The following is a 20,002-nucleotide window of genomic DNA, read 5'->3' as shown; positions in this document are numbered from 1 at the left end:
GTGGCTGCAGCAGCAGGAGTAGTAGCACCATATATTCCCTGCAGAGGGCCAGTAGTAGTAGTAGCAGTAGCAGCAATTGAAGTAGTAGTAGTAGATTTGCCATGCAGTGGACTGCTAGTAGTAGCAGTAGTAGTAGAGTTAGCATCAGCAATAGAAGTGGCATCAGCAGCAGTAATAGTACCAGCAGATTTGTCCTGCAGTGGGCCAGTAGTGATAATAGAAGTAGCAGCCATAGCAGTAGTAGTAGTAGATTTGCCATACACAGGGCTAGTAGTATTGATACTAGTAGTAGAAGTAGTAGCAGCATCAGGAGTAGTAGTAGTAGTATTTTCAATGCACTGGACTACTAGTAGTAGCAGTAGTAGTAGCATTTGTACAAGCAGCAGCAGTAGTAGTAATAGTAGTAGTATTTGCCATGCATTGGGCTAGTAGTAGTAGTAAGAGTGGTAGCAATAGCAGTAGAAGTGGCAGCAGCAGGAGCAATTGGAGCAGCATATTTGACTTGCAGTGGGCCAGGAATAGTAGTAGAAGTAGCAGGAACAGCAATAATAGTAGTATATTTGCCATGCACTGGGCTAGTAGTATTGATAGTTGTAGTAGCGGAAGTAGCAGCAGCAGCACTAGTAGTAATAGTAGTAGTATTTGCCATATACTAGATTACTAGCATTAGCAGTAGTAGTAACATTACTATTAGCAGCAGTAGCTGTTGTAGTAATAGTAGTAGAATTTGCCATGCACTGGACTACTAGTAGTAGCAGTAGTAGTAGCAATAGTAGAAGCAGCAGCAGTAGTAGTAGTGTTAATATTTGCCATGCACTGGGCTATTAGTAGTAGTAGTATCAGCAGCACCTGTACAAGTAGCAGCAGCAGTAGTAGTAGCAGCAGTAGTAGTAATGGCAGCAGTGGTGGTAATAGTAGTAGTATTTGCCATGCACTGGCCTAGTAGTAGTAGTAGTAGTAGTAGTGGTAGAAAGAGCAGTAGAAGTGGCATCAGCAGCAGTAATAGTGGCAGCATATTTGACCTGCAGAGGGCCAGAAATAGAAGTAGAAGAATCAGCAAGAGCAATAGTAGTAGCCGGCCCACGCTGCGTTAGGCGAAGCCCAACCGCAGACCGGGCCGGCCCTCCTGCCCGACAGCAGGTGGCCCGAAGCCAGTGGGAGCCAGCATTGTGTTGGTAAAGCCCCTTAGGCCCAGCAACGCCACCCTTGCCCCCACGCCACCGTCCGAGCTCAGGACCCTGCCCCAGGTGGCCGGCAGGCCCGGGGAAGCGGCCTGGGCCCTCGACCCCGCTCCCGCGCCCGGCCATAATGAAACGGCGGAGGGGCGGCTTTTTCCGTATGGAGCTGTGGAGAGCCAGCCCGGCAGACAGGTGGCGGCGCCGGGGCTGGGCTCCAGTGGGGGCGGCCAGGTGCAGGTCGAGGGGCTCGCGGGCCGCACGGACGGCCCCCGGGTCCGCGGCCACGTCTGGTTTCCGTCAGGTGGAAGCGTCTGGTGTGTCTCCGCCTTCCAGGGACGCCTTCTGGCCGCCTGGCAGCTCAGGCAGGCAGGGAGCGCCCCATCAGAAGCTTGCTGTGGTGGGAGGGGCCTGAGGAGGTGGGGCTTGCATCTGTACCCGGCGGGGGCGGAGATAGCCGCGAACGCCGCGGGCGCCAAAAGGAGAAGGCGGAGCGGGAGGCAAAAAGCCTAGAGCACCCGGTCTTCCCTAGAGGTCTCCCATCCAAGTTCTAACCAGGCCCGACCCTGCTTAGCTTCCGCGATCGCGGCGAGATCGGGCCCTTCTAGGCTGGTTTGGCAGTAGATGCCGGTGGGGTCGCGGGCTGCCTCTTGAGGCGCAGCTTAGCGGGCGCTTGGGCCTTACCGCCAGCCCAGCGGCCCGCCCGTCCCGGCAGGGCCCCGCCGCCCGCCTAGGCCGGGGAACGGAGGTAGCAGCAGCAGTAGAAGTAGCAGCAGTAGTGGTAATAGAAGTAGTATTTGCCATGCACTGGGCTAGTAGTAATAGTAGTGGTAGTAGCAGCAGGAGAAGTGGCTGCAGCAGCAGGAGTAGTAGCACCATATATTCCCTGCAGAGGGCCAGTAGTAGTAGTAGCAGTAGCAGCAATTGAAGTAGTAGTAGTAGATTTGCCATGCAGTGGACTGCTAGTAGTAGCAGTAGTAGTAGAGTTAGCATCAGCAATAGAAGTGGCATCAGCAGCAGTAATAGTACCAGCAGATTTGTCCTGCAGTGGGCCAGTAGTGATAATAGAAGTAGCAGCCATAGCAGTAGTAGTAGTAGATTTGCCATACACAGGGCTAGTAGTATTGATACTAGTAGTAGAAGTAGTAGCAGCATCAGGAGTAGTAGTAGTAGTATTTTCAATGCACTGGACTACTAGTAGTAGCAGTAGTAGTAGCATTTGTACAAGCAGCAGCAGTAGTAGTAATAGTAGTAGTATTTGCCATGCATTGGGCTAGTAGTAGTAGTAAGAGTGGTAGCAATAGCAGTAGAAGTGGCAGCAGCAGGAGCAATTGGAGCAGCATATTTGACTTGCAGTGGGCCAGGAATAGTAGTAGAAGTAGCAGGAACAGCAATAATAGTAGTATATTTGCCATGCACTGGGCTAGTAGTATTGATAGTTGTAGTAGCGGAAGTAGCAGCAGCAGCACTAGTAGTAATAGTAGTAGTATTTGCCATATACTAGATTACTAGCATTAGCAGTAGTAGTAACATTACTATTAGCAGCAGTAGCTGTTGTAGTAATAGTAGTAGAATTTGCCATGCACTGGACTACTAGTAGTAGCAGTAGTAGTAGCAATAGTAGAAGCAGCAGCAGTAGTAGTAGTGTTAATATTTGCCATGCACTGGGCTATTAGTAGTAGTAGTATCAGCAGCACCTGTACAAGTAGCAGCAGCAGTAGTAGTAGCAGCAGTAGTAGTAATGGCAGCAGTGGTGGTAATAGTAGTAGTATTTGCCATGCACTGGCCTAGTAGTAGTAGTAGTAGTAGTAGTGGTAGAAACAGCAGTAGAAGTGGCATCAGCAGCAGTAATAGTGGCAGCATATTTGACCTGCAGAGGGCCAGAAATAGAAGTAGAAGAATCAGCAAGAGCAATAGTAGTAGCCGGCCCACGCTGCGTTAGGCGAAGCCCAACCGCAGACCGGGCCGGCCCTCCTGCCCGACAGCAGGTGGCCCGAAGCCAGTGGGAGCCAGCATTGTGTTGGTAAAGCCCCTTAGGCCCAGCAACGCCACCCTTGCCCCCACGCCACCGTCCGAGCTCAGGACCCTGCCCCAGGTGGCCGGCAGGCCCGGGGAAGCGGCCTGGGCCCTCGACCCCGCTCCCGCGCCCGGCCATAATGAAACGGCGGAGGGGCGGCTTTTTCCGTATGGAGCTGTGGAGAGCCAGCCCGGCAGACAGGTGGCGGCGCCGGGGCTGGGCTCCAGTGGGGGCGGCCAGGTGCAGGTCGAGGGGCTCGCGGGCCGCACGGACGGCCCCCGGGTCCGCGGCCACGTCTGGTTTCCGTCAGGTGGAAGCGTCTGGTGTGTCTCCGCCTTCCAGGGACGCCTTCTGGCCGCCTGGCAGCTCAGGCAGGCAGGGAGCGCCCCATCAGAAGCTTGCTGTGGTGGGAGGGGCCTGAGGAGGTGGGGCTTGCATCTGTACCCGGCGGGGGCGGAGATAGCCGCGAACGCCGCGGGCGCCAAAAGGAGAAGGCGGAGCGGGAGGCAAAAAGCCTAGAGCACCCGGTCTTCCCTAGAGGTCTCCCATCCAAGTTCTAACCAGGCCCGACCCTGCTTAGCTTCCGCGATCGCGGCGAGATCGGGCCCTTCTAGGCTGGTTTGGCAGTAGATGCCGGTGGGGTCGCGGGCTGCCTCTTGAGGCGCAGCTTAGCGGGCGCTTGGGCCTTACCGCCAGCCCAGCGGCCCGCCCGTCCCGGCAGGGCCCCGCCGCCCGCCTAGGCCGGGGAACGGAGGTAGCAGCAGCAGTAGAAGTAGCAGCAGTAGTGGTAATAGAAGTAGTATTTGCCATGCACTGGGCTAGTAGTAATAGTAGTGGTAGTAGCAGCAGGAGAAGTGGCTGCAGCAGCAGGAGTAGTAGCACCATATAGTCCCTGCAGAGGGCCAGTAGTAGTAGTAGCAGTAGCAGCAATTGAAGTAGTAGTAGTAGATTTGCCATGCAGTGGACTGCTAGTAGTAGCAGTAGTAGTAGAGTTAGCATCAGCAATAGAAGTGGCATCAGCAGCAGTAATAGTACCAGCAGATTTGTCCTGCAGTGGGCCAGTAGTGATAATAGAAGTAGCAGCCATAGCAGTAGTAGTAGTAGATTTGCCATACACAGGGCTAGTAGTATTGATACTAGTAGTAGAAGTAGTAGCAGCATCAGGAGTAGTAGTAGTAGTATTTTCAATGCACTGGACTACTAGTAGTAGCAGTAGTAGTAGCATTTGTACAAGCAGCAGCAGTAGTAGTAATAGTAGTAGTATTTGCCATGCATTGGGCTAGTAGTAGTAGTAAGAGTGGTAGCAATAGCAGTAGAAGTGGCAGCAGCAGGAGCAATTGGAGCAGCATATTTGACTTGCAGTGGGCCAGGAATAGTAGTAGAAGTAGCAGGAACAGCAATAATAGTAGTATATTTGCCATGCACTGGGCTAGTAGTATTGATAGTTGTAGTAGCGGAAGTAGCAGCAGCAGCACTAGTAGTAATAGTAGTAGTATTTGCCATATACTAGATTACTAGCATTAGCAGTAGTAGTAACATTACTATTAGCAGCAGTAGCTGTTGTAGTAATAGTAGTAGAATTTGCCATGCACTGGACTACTAGTAGTAGCAGTAGTAGTAGCAATAGTAGAAGCAGCAGCAGTAGTAGTAGTGTTAATATTTGCCATGCACTGGGCTATTAGTAGTAGTAGTATCAGCAGCACCTGTACAAGTAGCAGCAGCAGTAGTAGTAGCAGCAGTAGTAGTAATGGCAGCAGTGGTGGTAATAGTAGTAGTATTTGCCATGCACTGGCCTAGTAGTAGTAGTAGTAGTAGTAGTGGTAGAAACAGCAGTAGAAGTGGCATCAGCAGCAGTAATAGTGGCAGCATATTTGACCTGCAGAGGGCCAGAAATAGAAGTAGAAGAATCAGCAAGAGCAATAGTAGTAGCCGGCCCACGCTGCGTTAGGCGAAGCCCAACCGCAGACCGGGCCGGCCCTCCTGCCCGACAGCAGGTGGCCCGAAGCCAGTGGGAGCCAGCATTGTGTTGGTAAAGCCCCTTAGGCCCAGCAACGCCACCCTTGCCCCCACGCCACCGTCCGAGCTCAGGACCCCGCCCCAGGTGGCCGGCAGGCCCGGGGAAGCGGCCTGGGCCCTCGACCCCGCTCCCGCGCCCGGCCATAATGAAACGGCGGAGGGGCGGCTTTTTCCGTATGGAGCTGTGGAGAGCCAGCCCGGCAGACAGGTGGCGGCGCCGGGGCTGGGCTCCAGTGGGGGCGGCCAGGTGCAGGTCGAGGGGCTCGCGGGCCGCACGGACGGCCCCCGGGTCCGCGGCCACGTCTGGTTTCCGTCAGGTGGAAGCGTCTGGTGTGTCTCCGCCTTCCAGGGACGCCTTCTGGCCGCCTGGCAGCTCAGGCAGGCAGGGAGCGCCCCATCAGAAGCTTGCTGTGGTGGGAGGGGCCTGAGGAGGTGGGGCTTGCATCTGTACCCGGCGGGGGCGGAGATAGCCGCGAACGCCGCGGGCGCCAAAAGGAGAAGGCGGAGCGGGAGGCAAAAAGCCTAGAGCACCCGGTCTTCCCTAGAGGTCTCCCATCCAAGTTCTAACCAGGCCCGACCCTGCTTAGCTTCCGCGATCGCGGCGAGATCGGGCCCTTCTAGGCTGGTTTGGCAGTAGATGCCGGTGGGGTCGCGGGCTGCCTCTTGAGGCGCAGCTTAGCGGGCGCTTGGGCCTTACCGCCAGCCCAGCGGCCCGCCCGTCCCGGCAGGGCCCCGCCGCCCGCCTAGGCCGGGGAACGGAGGTAGCAGCAGCAGTAGAAGTAGCAGCAGTAGTGGTAATAGAAGTAGTATTTGCCATGCACTGGGCTAGTAGTAATAGTAGTGGTAGTAGCAGCAGGAGAAGTGGCTGCAGCAGCAGGAGTAGTAGCACCATATATTCCCTGCAGAGGGCCAGTAGTAGTAGTAGCAGTAGCAGCAATTGAAGTAGTAGTAGTAGATTTGCCATGCAGTGGACTGCTAGTAGTAGCAGTAGTAGTAGAGTTAGCATCAGCAATAGAAGTGGCATCAGCAGCAGTAATAGTACCAGCAGATTTGTCCTGCAGTGGGCCAGTAGTGATAATAGAAGTAGCAGCCATAGCAGTAGTAGTAGTAGATTTGCCATACACAGGGCTAGTAGTATTGATACTAGTAGTAGAAGTAGTAGCAGCATCAGGAGTAGTAGTAGTAGTATTTTCAATGCACTGGACTACTAGTAGTAGCAGTAGTAGTAGCATTTGTACAAGCAGCAGCAGTAGTAGTAATAGTAGTAGTATTTGCCATGCATTGGGCTAGTAGTAGTAGTAAGAGTGGTAGCAATAGCAGTAGAAGTGGCAGCAGCAGGAGCAATTGGAGCAGCATATTTGACTTGCAGTGGGCCAGGAATAGTAGTAGAAGTAGCAGGAACAGCAATAATAGTAGTATATTTGCCATGCACTGGGCTAGTAGTATTGATAGTTGTAGTAGCGGAAGTAGCAGCAGCAGCACTAGTAGTAATAGTAGTAGTATTTGCCATATACTAGATTACTAGCATTAGCAGTAGTAGTAACATTACTATTAGCAGCAGTAGCTGTTGTAGTAATAGTAGTAGAATTTGCCATGCACTGGACTACTAGTAGTAGCAGTAGTAGTAGCAATAGTAGAAGCAGCAGCAGTAGTAGTAGTGTTAATATTTGCCATGCACTGGGCTATTAGTAGTAGTAGTATCAGCAGCACCTGTACAAGTAGCAGCAGCAGTAGTAGTAGCAGCAGTAGTAGTAATGGCAGCAGTGGTGGTAATAGTAGTAGTATTTGCCATGCACTGGCCTAGTAGTAGTAGTAGTAGTAGTAGTGGTAGAAACAGCAGTAGAAGTGGCATCAGCAGCAGTAATAGTGGCAGCATATTTGACCTGCAGAGGGCCAGAAATAGAAGTAGAAGAATCAGCAAGAGCAATAGTAGTAGCCGGCCCACGCTGCGTTAGGCGAAGCCCAACCGCAGATGGGCCAGCCCTCCTGCCCGACAGCAGGTGGCCCGAAGCCAGTGGGAGCCAGCATTGTGTTGGTAAAGCCCCTTAGGCCCAGCAACGCCACCCTTGCCCCCACGCCACCGTCCGAGCTCAGGACCCCGCCCCAGGTGGCCGGCAGGCCCGGGGAAGCGGCCTGGGCCCTCGAAAACGCTCCCGCGCCCGGCCATGGTGAAACGGCGGAGGGGCGGCTTTTTCCGTATGGAGCTGTGGAGAGCCAGCCCGGCAGACAGGTGGCGGCGCCGGGGCTGGGCTCCAGTGGGGGCGGCCAGGTGCAGGTCGAGGGGCTCGCGGGCCGCACGGACGGCCCCCGGGTCCGCGGCCACGTCTGGTTTCCGTCAGGCGGAAGCGTCTGGTGTGTCTCCGCCTTCCAGGGCCGCCTTCTGGCCGCCTGGCCGCTCAGGCAGGCAGGGAGCGCCCCATCAGACGCTTGCTGTGGTGGGGGGGGCCTGAGGAGGTGGGGCTTGCATCTGTACCCGGCGGGGGCGGAGATAGCCGCGAACGCCGCGGGCGCCAAAAGGAGAAGGCGGAGCGGGAGGCAAAAAGCCTAGAGCACCCGGTCTTCCCTAGAGGTCTCCCATCCAAGTTCTAACCAGGCCCGACCCTGCTTAGCTTCCGCGATCGCGGCGAGATCGGGCCCTTCTAGGCTGGTTTGGCAGTAGATGCCGGCGGGGTCGCGGGCTGCCTCTTGAGGCGCAGCTTAGCGGGCGCTTGGGCCTTACCGCCAGCCCAGCGGCCCGCCCGTCCCGGCAGGGCCCCGCCGCCCGCCTAGGCCGGGGAACGGAGGTAGCAGCAGCAGTAGAAGTAGCAGCAGTAGTGGTAATAGAAGTAGTATTTGCCATGCACTGGGCTAGTAGTAATAGTAGTGGTAGTAGCAGCAGGAGAAGTGGCTGCAGCAGCAGGAGTAGTAGCACCATATATTCCCTGCAGAGGGCCAGTAGTAGTAGTAGCAGTAGCAGCAATTGAAGTAGTAGTAGTAGATTTGCCATGCAGTGGACTGCTAGTAGTAGCAGTAGTAGTAGAGTTAGCATCAGCAATAGAAGTGGCATCAGCAGCAGTAATAGTGGCAGCATATTTGACCTGCAGAGGGCCAGTAGTGATAATAGAAGTAGCAGCCATAGCAGTAGTAGTAGTAGATTTGCCATACACAGGGCTAGTAGTATTGATACTAGTAGTAGAAGTAGTAGCAGCATCAGGAGTAGTAGTAGTAGTATTTTCAATGCACTGGACTACTAGTAGTAGCAGTAGTAGTAGCATTTGTACAAGCAGCAGCAGTAGTAGTAATAGTAGTAGTATTTGCCATGCATTGGGCTAGTAGTAGTAGTAAGAGTGGTAGCAATAGCAGTAGAAGTGGCAGCAGCAGGAGCAATTGGAGCAGCATATTTGACTTGCAGTGGGCCAGGAATAGTAGTAGAAGTAGCAGGAACAGCAATAATAGTAGTATATTTGCCATGCACTGGGCTAGTAGTATTGATAGTTGTAGTAGCGGAAGTAGCAGCAGCAGCACTAGTAGTAATAGTAGTAGTATTTGCCATATACTAGATTACTAGCATTAGCAGTAGTAGTAACATTACTATTAGCAGCAGTAGCTGTTGTAGTAATAGTAGTAGAATTTGCCATGCACTGGACTACTAGTAGTAGCAGTAGTAGTAGCAATAGTAGAAGCAGCAGCAGTAGTAGTAGTGTTAATATTTGCCATGCACTGGGCTATTAGTAGTAGTAGTATCAGCAGCACCTGTACAAGTAGCAGCAGCAGTAGTAGTAGCAGCAGTAGTAGTAATGGCAGCAGTGGTGGTAATAGTAGTAGTATTTGCCATGCACTGGCCTAGTAGTAGTAGTAGTAGTAGTAGTGGTAGAAACAGCAGTAGAAGTGGCATCAGCAGCAGTAATAGTGGCAGCATATTTGACCTGCAGAGGGCCAGAAATAGAAGTAGAAGAATCAGCAAGAGCAATAGTAGTAGCCGGCCCACGCTGCGTTAGGCGAAGCCCAACCGCAGACCGGGCCGGCCCTCCTGCCCGACAGCAGGTGGCCCGAAGCCAGTGGGAGCCAGCATTGTGTTGGTAAAGCCCCTTAGGCCCAGCAACGCCACCCTTGCCCCCACGCCACCGTCCGAGCTCAGGACCCCGCCCCAGGTGGCCGGCAGGCCCGGGGAAGCGGCCTGGGCCCTCGACAACGCTCCCGCGCCCGGCCATGGTGAAACGGCGGAGGGGCGGCTTTTTCCGTATGGAGGTGTGGAGAGCCAGCCCGGCAGACAGGTGGCGGCGCCGGGGCTGGGCTCCAGTGGGGGCGGCCAGGTGCAGGTCGAGGGGCTCGCGGGCCGCACGGACGGCCCCCGGGTCCGCGGCCACGTCTGGTTTCCGTCAGGCGGAAGCGTCTGGTGTGTCTCCGCCTTCCAGGGCCGCCTTCTGGCCGCCTGGCCGCTCAGGCAGGCAGGGAGCGCCCCATCAGACGCTTGCTGTGGTGGGGGGGGCCTGAGGAGGTGGGGCTTGCATCTGTACCCGGCGGGGGCGGAGATAGCCGCGAACGCCGCGGGCGCCAAAAGGAGAAGGCGGAGCGGGAGGCAAAAAGCCTAGAGCACCCGGTCTTCCCTAGAGGTCTCCCATCCAAGTTCTAACCAGGCCCGACCCTGCTTAGCTTCCGCGATCGCGGCGAGATCGGGCCCTTCTAGGCTGGTTTGGCAGTAGATGCCGGCGGGGTCGCGGGCTGCCTCTTGAGGCGCAGCTTAGCGGGCGCTTGGGCCTTACCGCCAGCCCAGCGGCCCGCCCGTCCCGGCAGGGCCCCGCCGCCCGCCTAGGCCGGGGAACGGAGGTAGCAGCAGCAGTAGAAGTAGCAGCAGTAGTGGTAATAGAAGTAGTATTTGCCATGCACTGGGCTAGTAGTAATAGTAGTGGTAGTAGCAGCAGGAGAAGTGGCTGCAGCAGCAGGAGTAGTAGCACCATATATTCCCTGCAGAGGGCCAGTAGTAGTAGTAGCAGTAGCAGCAATTGAAGTAGTAGTAGTAGATTTGCCATGCAGTGGACTGCTAGTAGTAGCAGTAGTAGTAGAGTTAGCATCAGCAATAGAAGTGGCATCAGCAGCAGTAATAGTGGCAGCATATTTGACCTGCAGAGGGCCAGTAGTGATAATAGAAGTAGCAGCCATAGCAGTAGTAGTAGTAGATTTGCCATACACAGGGCTAGTAGTATTGATACTAGTAGTAGAAGTAGTAGCAGCATCAGGAGTAGTAGTAGTAGTATTTTCAATGCACTGGACTACTAGTAGTAGCAGTAGTAGTAGCATTTGTACAAGCAGCAGCAGTAGTAGTAATAGTAGTAGTATTTGCCATGCATTGGGCTAGTAGTAGTAGTAAGAGTGGTAGCAATAGCAGTAGAAGTGGCAGCAGCAGGAGCAATTGGAGCAGCATATTTGACTTGCAGTGGGCCAGGAATAGTAGTAGAAGTAGCAGGAACAGCAATAATAGTAGTATATTTGCCATGCACTGGGCTAGTAGTATTGATAGTTGTAGTAGCGGAAGTAGCAGCAGCAGCACTAGTAGTAATAGTAGTAGTATTTGCCATATACTAGATTACTAGCATTAGCAGTAGTAGTAACATTACTATTAGCAGCAGTAGCTGTTGTAGTAATAGTAGTAGAATTTGCCATGCACTGGACTACTAGTAGTAGCAGTAGTAGTAGCAATAGTAGAAGCAGCAGCAGTAGTAGTAGTGTTAATATTTGCCATGCACTGGGCTATTAGTAGTAGTAGTATCAGCAGCACCTGTACAAGTAGCAGCAGCAGTAGTAGTAGCAGCAGTAGTAGTAATGGCAGCAGTGGTGGTAATAGTAGTAGTATTTGCCATGCACTGGCCTAGTAGTAGTAGTAGTAGTAGTAGTGGTAGAAACAGCAGTAGAAGTGGCATCAGCAGCAGTAATAGTGGCAGCATATTTGACCTGCAGAGGGCCAGAAATAGAAGTAGAAGAATCAGCAAGAGCAATAGTAGTAGCCGGCCCACGCTGCGTTAGGCGAAGCCCAACCGCAGACCGGGCCGGCCCTCCTGCCCGACAGCAGGTGGCCCGAAGCCAGTGGGAGCCAGCATTGTGTTGGTAAAGCCCCTTAGGCCCAGCAACGCCACCCTTGCCCCCACGCCACCGTCCGAGCTCAGGACCCCGCCCCAGGTGGCCGGCAGGCCCGGGGAAGCGGCCTGGGCCCTCGACAACGCTCCCGCGCCCGGCCATGGTGAAACGGCGGAGGGGCGGCTTTTTCCGTATGGAGGTGTGGAGAGCCAGCCCGGCAGACAGGTGGCGGCGCCGGGGCTGGGCTCCAGTGGGGGCGGCCAGGTGCAGGTCGAGGGGCTCGCGGGCCGCACGGACGGCCCCCGGGTCCGCGGCCACGTCTGGTTTCCGTCAGGCGGAAGCGTCTGGTGTGTCTCCGCCTTCCAGGGCCGCCTTCTGGCCGCCTGGCCGCTCAGGCAGGCAGGGAGCGCCCCATCAGACGCTTGCTGTGGTGGGGGGGGCCTGAGGAGGTGGGGCTTGCATCTGTACCCGGCGGGGGCGGAGATAGCCGCGAACGCCGCGGGCGCCAAAAGGAGAAGGCGGAGCGGGAGGCAAAAAGCCTAGAGCACCCGGTCTTCCCTAGAGGTCTCCCATCCAAGTTCTAACCAGGCCCGACCCTGCTTAGCTTCCGCGATCGCGGCGAGATCGGGCCCTTCTAGGCTGGTTTGGCAGTAGATGCCGGTGGGGTCGCGGGTTGCCTCTTGAGGCGCAGCTTAGCGGGCGCTTGGGCCTTACCGCCAGCCCAGCGGCCCGCCCGTCCCGGCAGGGCCCCGCCGCCCGCCTAGGCCGGGGAACGGAGGTAGCAGCAGCAGTAGAAGTAGCAGCAGTAGTGGTAATAGAAGTAGTATTTGCCATGCACTGGGCTAGTAGTAATAGTAGTGGTAGTAGCAGCAGGAGAAGTGGCTGCAGCAGCAGGAGTAGTAGCACCATATATTCCCTGCAGAGGGCCAGTAGTAGTAGTAGCAGTAGCAGCAATTGAAGTAGTAGTAGTAGATTTGCCATGCAGTGGACTGCTAGTAGTAGCAGTAGTAGTAGAGTTAGCATCAGCAATAGAAGTGGCATCAGCAGCAGTAATAGTACCAGCAGATTTGTCCTGCAGTGGGCCAGTAGTGATAATAGAAGTAGCAGCCATAGCAGTAGTAGTAGTAGATTTGCCATACACAGGGCTAGTAGTATTGATACTAGTAGTAGAAGTAGTAGCAGCATCAGGAGTAGTAGTAGTATTTTCAATGCACTGGACTACTAGTAGTAGCAGTAGTAGTAGCATTTGTACAAGCAGCAGCAGTAGTAGTAATAGTAGTAGTATTTGCCATGCATTGGGCTAGTAGTAGTAGTAAGAGTGGTAGCAATAGCAGTAGAAGTGGCAGCAGCAGGAGCAATTGGAGCAGCATATTTGACTTGCAGTGGGCCAGGAATAGTAGTAGAAGTAGCAGGAACAGCAATAATAGTAGTATATTTGCCATGCACTGGGCTAGTAGTATTGATAGTTGTAGTAGCGGAAGTAGCAGCAGCAGCACTAGTAGTAATAGTAGTAGTATTTGCCATATACTAGATTACTAGCATTAGCAGTAGTAGTAACATTACTATTAGCAGCAGTAGCTGTTGTAGTAATAGTAGTAGAATTTGCCATGCACTGGACTACTAGTAGTAGCAGTAGTAGTAGCAATAGTAGAAGCAGCAGCAGTAGTAGTAGTGTTAATATTTGCCATGCACTGGGCTATTAGTAGTAGTAGTATCAGCAGCACCTGTACAAGTAGCAGCAGCAGTAGTAGTAGCAGCAGTAGTAGTAATGGCAGCAGTGGTGGTAATAGTAGTAGTATTTGCCATGCACTGGCCTAGTAGTAGTAGTAGTAGTAGTAGTGGTAGAAACAGCAGTAGAAGTGGCATCAGCAGCAGTAATAGTGGCAGCATATTTGACCTGCAGAGGGCCAGAAATAGAAGTAGAAGAATCAGCAAGAGCAATAGTAGTAGCCGGCCCACGCTGCGTTAGGCGAAGCCCAACCGCAGACCGGGCCGGCCCTCCTGCCCGACAGCAGGTGGCCCGAAGCCAGTGGGAGCCAGCATTGTGTTGGTAAAGCCCCTTAGGCCCAGCAACGCCACCCTTGCCCCCACGCCACCGTCCGAGCTCAGGACCCCGCCCCAGGTGGCCGGCAGGCCCGGGGAAGCGGCCTGGGCCCTCGACAACGCTCCCGCGCCCGGCCATGGTGAAACGGCGGAGGGGCGGCTTTTTCCGTATGGAGGTGTGGAGAGCCAGCCCGGCAGACAGGTGGCGGCGCCGGGGCTGGGCTCCAGTGGGGGCGGCCAGGTGCAGGTCGAGGGGCTCGCGGGCCGCACGGACGGCCCCCGGGTCCGCGGCCACGTCTGGTTTCCGTCAGGCGGAAGCGTCTGGTGTGTCTCCGCCTTCCAGGGACGCCTTCTGGCCGCCTGGCCGCTCAGGCAGGCAGGGAGCGCCCCATCAGACGCTTGCTGTGGTGGGGGGGGCCTGAGGAGGTGGGGCTTGCATCTGTACCCGGCGGGGGCGGAGATAGCCGCGAACGCCGCGGGCGCCAAAAGGAGAAGGCGGAGCGGGAGGCAAAAAGCCTAGAGCACCCGGTCTTCCCTAGAGGTCTCCCATCCAAGTTCTAACCAGGCCCGACCCTGCTTAGCTTCCGCGATCGCGGCGAGATCGGGCCCTTCTAGGCTGGTTTGGCAGTAGATGCCGGCGGGGTCGCGGGCTGCCTCTTGAGGCGCAGCTTAGCGGGCGCTTGGGCCTTACCGCCAGCCCAGCGGCCCGCCCGTCCCGGCAGGGCCCCGCCGCCCGCCTAGGCCGGGGAACGGAGGTAGCAGCAGCAGTAGAAGTAGCAGCAGTAGTGGTAATAGAAGTAGTATTTGCCATGCACTGGGCTAGTAGTAATAGTAGTGGTAGTAGCAGCAGGAGAAGTGGCTGCAGCAGCAGGAGTAGTAGCACCATATATTCCCTGCAGAGGGCCAGTAGTAGTAGTAGCAGTAGCAGCAATTGAAGTAGTAGTAGTAGATTTGCCATGCAGTGGACTGCTAGTAGTAGCAGTAGTAGTAGAGTTAGCATCAGCAATAGAAGTGGCATCAGCAGCAGTAATAGTACCAGCAGATTTGTCCTGCAGTGGGCCAGTAGTGATAATAGAAGTAGCAGCCATAGCAGTAGTAGTAGTAGATTTGCCATACACAGGGCTAGTAGTATTGATACTAGTAGTAGAAGTAGTAGCAGCATCAGGAGTAGTAGTAGTAGTATTTTCAATGCACTGGACTACTAGTAGTAGCAGTAGTAGTAGCATTTGTACAAGCAGCAGCAGTAGTAGTAATAGTAGTAGTATTTGCCATGCATTGGGCTAGTAGTAGTAGTAAGAGTGGTAGCAATAGCAGTAGAAGTGGCAGCAGCAGGAGCAATTGGAGCAGCATATTTGACTTGCAGTGGGCCAGGAATAGTAGTAGAAGTAGCAGGAACAGCAATAATAGTAGTATATTTGCCATGCACTGGGCTAGTAGTATTGATAGTTGTAGTAGCGGAAGTAGCAGCAGCAGCACTAGTAGTAATAGTAGTAGTATTTGCCATATACTAGATTACTAGCATTAGCAGTAGTAGTAACATTACTATTAGCAGCAGTAGCTGTTGTAGTAATAGTAGTAGAATTTGCCATGCACTGGACTACTAGTAGTAGCAGTAGTAGTAGCAATAGTAGAAGCAGCAGCAGTAGTAGTAGTGTTAATATTTGCCATGCACTGGGCTATTAGTAGTAGTAGTATCAGCAGCACCTGTACAAGTAGCAGCAGCAGTAGTAGTAGCAGCAGTAGTAGTAATGGCAGCAGTGGTGGTAATAGTAGTAGTATTTGCCATGCACTGGCCTAGTAGTAGTAGTAGTAGTAGTAGTGGTAGAAACAGCAGTAGAAGTGGCATCAGCAGCAGTAATAGTGGCAGCATATTTGACCTGCAGAGGGCCAGAAATAGAAGTAGAAGAATCAGCAAGAGCAATAGTAGTAGCCGGCCCACGCTGCGTTAGGCGAAGCCCAACCGCAGACCGGGCCGGCCCTCCTGCCCGACAGCAGGTGGCCCGAAGCCAGTGGGAGCCAGCATTGTGTTGGTAAAGCCCCTTAGGCCCAGCAACGCCACCCTTGCCCCCACGCCACCGTCCGAGCTCAGGACCCCGCCCCAGGTGGCCGGCAGGCCCGGGGAAGCGGCCTGGGCCCTCGACAACGCTCCCGCGCCCGGCCATGGTGAAACGGCGGAGGGGCGGCTTTTTCCGTATGGAGGTGTGGAGAGCCAGCCCGGCAGACAGGTGGCGGCGCCGGGGCTGGGCTCCAGTGGGGGCGGCCAGGTGCAGGTCGAGGGGCTCGCGGGCCGCACGGACGGCCCCCGGGTCCGCGGCCACGTCTGGTTTCCGTCAGGCGGAAGCGTCTGGTGTGTCTCCGCCTTCCAGGGACGCCTTCTGGCCGCCTGGCCGCTCAGGCAGGCAGGGAGCGCCCCATCAGACGCTTGCTGTGGTGGGGGGGGCCTGAGGAGGTGGGGCTTGCATCTGTACCCGGCGGGGGCGGAGATAGCCGCGAACGCCGCGGGCGCCAAAAGGAGAAGGCGGAGCGGGAGGCAAAAAGCCTAGAGCACCCGGTCTTCCCTAGAGGTCTCCCATCCAAGTTCTAACCAGGCCCGACCCTGCTTAGCTTCCGCGATCGCGGCGAGATCGGGCCCTTCTAGGCTGGTTTGGCAGTAGATGCCGGCGGGGTCGCGGGCTGCCTCTTGAGGCGCAGCTTAGCGGGCGCTTGGGCCTTACCGCCAGCCCAGCGGCCCGCCCGTCCCGGCAGGGCCCCGCCGCCCGCCTAGGCCGGGGAACGGAGGTAGCAGCAGCAGTAGAAGTAGCAGCAGTAGTGGTAATAGAAGTAGTATTTGCCATGCACTGGGCTAGTAGTAATAGTAGTGGTAGTAGCAGCAGGAGAAGTGGCTGCAGCAGCAGGAGTAGTAGCACCATATATTCCCTGCAGAGGGCCAGTAGTAGTAGTAGCAGTAGCAGCAATTGAAGTAGTAGTAGTAGATTTGCCATGCAGTGGACTGCTAGTAGTAGCAGTAGTAGTAGAGTTAGCATCAGCAATAGAAGTGGCATCAGCAGCAGTAATAGTACCAGCAGATTTGTCCTGCAGTGGGCCAGTAGTGATAATAGAAGTAGCAGCCATAGCAGTAGTAGTAGTAGATTTGCCATACACAGGGCTAGTAGTATTGATACTAGTAGTAGAAGTAGTAGCAGCATCAGGAGTAGTAGTAGTAGTATTTTCAATGCACTGGACTACTAGTAGTAGCAGTAGTAGTAGCATTTGTACAAGCAGCAGCAGTAGTAGTAATAGTAGTAGTATTTGCCATGCATTGGGCTAGTAGTAGTAGTAAGAGTGGTAGCAATAGCAGTAGAAGTGGCAGCAGCAGGAGCAATTGGAGCAGCATATTTGACTTGCAGTGGGCCAGGAATAGTAGTAGAAGTAGCAGGAACAGCAATAATAGTAGTATATTTGCCATGCACTGGGCTAGTAGTATTGATAGTTGTAGTAGCGGAAGTAGCAGCAGCAGCACTAGTAGTAATAGTAGTAGTATTTGCCATATACTAGATTACTAGCATTAGCAGTAGTAGTAACATTACTATTAGCAGCAGTAGCTGTTGTAGTAATAGTAGTAGAATTTGCCATGCACTGGACTACTAGTAGTAGCAGTAGTAGTAGCAATAGTAGAAGCAGCAGCAGTAGTAGTAGTGTTAATATTTGCCATGCACTGGGCTATTAGTAGTAGTAGTATCAGCAGCACCTGTACAAGTAGCAGCAGCAGTAGTAGTAGCAGCAGTAGTAGTAATGGCAGCAGTGGTGGTAATAGTAGTAGTATTTGCCATGCACTGGCCTAGTAGTAGTAGTAGTAGTAGTAGTGGTAGAAACAGCAGTAGAAGTGGCATCAGCAGCAGTAATAGTGGCAGCATATTTGACCTGCAGAGGGCCAGAAATAGAAGTAGAAGAATCAGCAAGAGCAATAGTAGTAGCCGGCCCACGCTGCGTTAGGCGAAGCCCAACCGCAGACCGGGCCGGCCCTCCTGCCCGACAGCAGGTGGCCCGAAGCCAGTGGGAGCCAGCATTGTGTTGGTAAAGCCCCTTAGGCCCAGCAACGCCACCCTTGCCCCCACGCCACCGTCCGAGCTCAGGACCCCGCCCCAGGTGGCCGGCAGGCCCGGGGAAGCGGCCTGGGCCCTCGACAACGCTCCCGCGCCCGGCCATGGTGAAACGGCGGAGGGGCGGCTTTTTCCGTATGGAGGTGTGGAGAGCCAGCCCGGCAGACAGGTGGCGGCGCCGGGGCTGGGCTCCAGTGGGGGCGGCCAGGTGCAGGTCGAGGGGCTCGCGGGCCGCACGGACGGCCCCCGGGTCCGCGGCCACGTCTGGTTTCCGTCAGGCGGAAGCGTCTGGTGTGTCTCCGCCTTCCAGGGCCGCCTTCTGGCCGCCTGGCCGCTCAGGCAGGCAGGGAGCGCCCCATCAGACGCTTGCTGTGGTGGGGGGGGCCTGAGGAGGTGGGGCTTGCATCTGTACCCGGCGGGGGCGGAGATAGCCGCGAACGCCGCGGGCGCCAAAAGGAGAAGGCGGAGCGGGAGGCAAAAAGCCTAGAGCACCCGGTCTTCCCTAGAGGTCTCCCATCCAAGTTCTAACCAGGTCCGACCCTGCTTAGCTTCCGCGATCGCGGCGAGATCGGGCCCTTCTAGGCTGGTTTGGCAGTAGATGCCGGCGGGGTCGCGGGCTGCCTCTTGAGGCGCAGCTTAGCGGGCGCTTGGGCCTTACCGCCAGCCCAGCGGCCCGCCCGTCCCGGCAGGGCCCCGCCGCCCGCCTAGGCCGGGGAACGGAGGTAGCAGCAGCAGTAGAAGTAGCAGCAGTAGTGGTAATAGAAGTAGTATTTGCCATGCACTGGGCTAGTAGTAATAGTAGTGGTAGTAGCAGCAGGAGAAGTGGCTGCAGCAGCAGGAGTAGTAGCACCATATATTCCCTGCAGAGGGCCAGTAGTAGTAGTAGCAGTAGCAGCAATTGAAGTAGTAGTAGTAGATTTGCCATGCAGTGGACTGCTAGTAGTAGCAGTAGTAGTAGAGTTAGCATCAGCAATAGAAGTGGCATCAGCAGCAGTAATAGTACCAGCAGATTTGTCCTGCAGTGGGCCAGTAGTGATAATAGAAGTAGCAGCCATAGCAGTAGTAGTAGTAGATTTGCCATACACAGGGCTAGTAGTATTGATACTAGTAGTAGAAGTAGTAGCAGCATCAGGAGTAGTAGTAGTAGTATTTTCAATGCACTGGACTACTAGTAGTAGCAGTAGTAGTAGCATTTGTACAAGCAGCAGCAGTAGTAGTAATAGTAGTAGTATTTGCCATGCATTGGGCTAGTAGTAGTAGTAAGAGTGGTAGCAATAGCAGTAGAAGTGGCAGCAGCAGGAGCAATTGGAGCAGCATATTTGACTTGCAGTGGGCCAGGAATAGTAGTAGAAGTAGCAGGAACAGCAATAATAGTAGTATATTTGCCATGCACTGGGCTAGTAGTATTGATAGTTGTAGTAGCGGAAGTAGCAGCAGCAGCACTAGTAGTAATAGTAGTAGTATTTGCCATATACTAGATTACTAGCATTAGCAGTAGTAGTAACATTACTATTAGCAGCAGTAGCTGTTGTAGTAATAGTAGTAGAATTTGCCATGCACTGGACTACTAGTAGTAGCAGTAGTAGTAGCAATAGTAGAAGCAGCAGCAGTAGTAGTAGTGTTAATATTTGCCATGCACTGGGCTATTAGTAGTAGTAGTATCAGCAGCACCTGTACAAGTAGCAGCAGCAGTAGTAGTAGCAGCAGTAGTAGTAATGGCAGCAGTGGTGGTAATAGTAGTAGTATTTGCCATGCACTGGCCTAGTAGTAGTAGTAGTAGTAGTAGTGGTAGAAACAGCAGTAGAAGTGGCATCAGCAGCAGTAATAGTGGCAGCATATTTGACCTGCAGAGGGCCAGAAATAGAAGTAGAAGAATCAGCAAGAGCAATAGTAGTAGCCGGCCCACGCTGCGTTAGGCGAAGCCCAACCGCAGACCGGGCCGGCCCTCCTGCCCGACAGCAGGTGGCCCGAAGCCAGTGGGAGCCAGCATTGTGTTGGTAAAGCCCCTTAGGCCCAGCAACGCCACCCTTGCCCCCACGCCACCGTCCGAGCTCAGGACCCCGCCCCAGGTGGCCGGCAGGCCCGGGGAAGCGGCCTGGGCCCTCGACAACGCTCCCGCGCCCGGCCATGGTGAAACGGCGGAGGGGCGGCTTTTGCGGTATGGAGCTGTGGAGAGCCAGCCCGGCAGACAGGTGGCGGCGCCGGGGCTGGGCTCCAGTGGGGGCGGCCAGGTGCAGGTCGAGGGGCTCGCGGGCCGCACGGACGGCCCCCGGGTCCGCGGCCACGTCTGGTTTCCGTCAGGCGGAAGCGTCTGGTGTGTCTCCGCCTTCCAGGGCCGCCTTCTGGCCGCCTGGCAGCTCAGGCAGGCAGGGAGCGCCCCATCAGAAGCTTGCTGTGGTGGGAGGGGCCTGAGGAGGTGGGGCTTGCATCTGTACCCGGCGGGGGCGGAGATAGCCGCGAACGCCGCGGGCGCCAAAAGGAGAAGGCGGAGCGGGAGGCAAAAAGCCTAGAGCACCCGGTCTTCCCTAGAGGTCTCCCATCCAAGTTCTAACCAGGCCCGACCCTGCTTAGCTTCCGCGATCGCGGCGAGATCGGGCCCTTCTAGGCTGGTTTGGCAGTAG

This window comes from Delphinus delphis, chromosome 9, assembly GCF_949987515.2.
Source record: "Delphinus delphis chromosome 9, mDelDel1.2, whole genome shotgun sequence".
Classification (NCBI taxonomy): domain Eukaryota; kingdom Metazoa; phylum Chordata; class Mammalia; order Artiodactyla; family Delphinidae; genus Delphinus; species Delphinus delphis.
Note: the sequence above shows the minus strand (reverse complement) of the source record.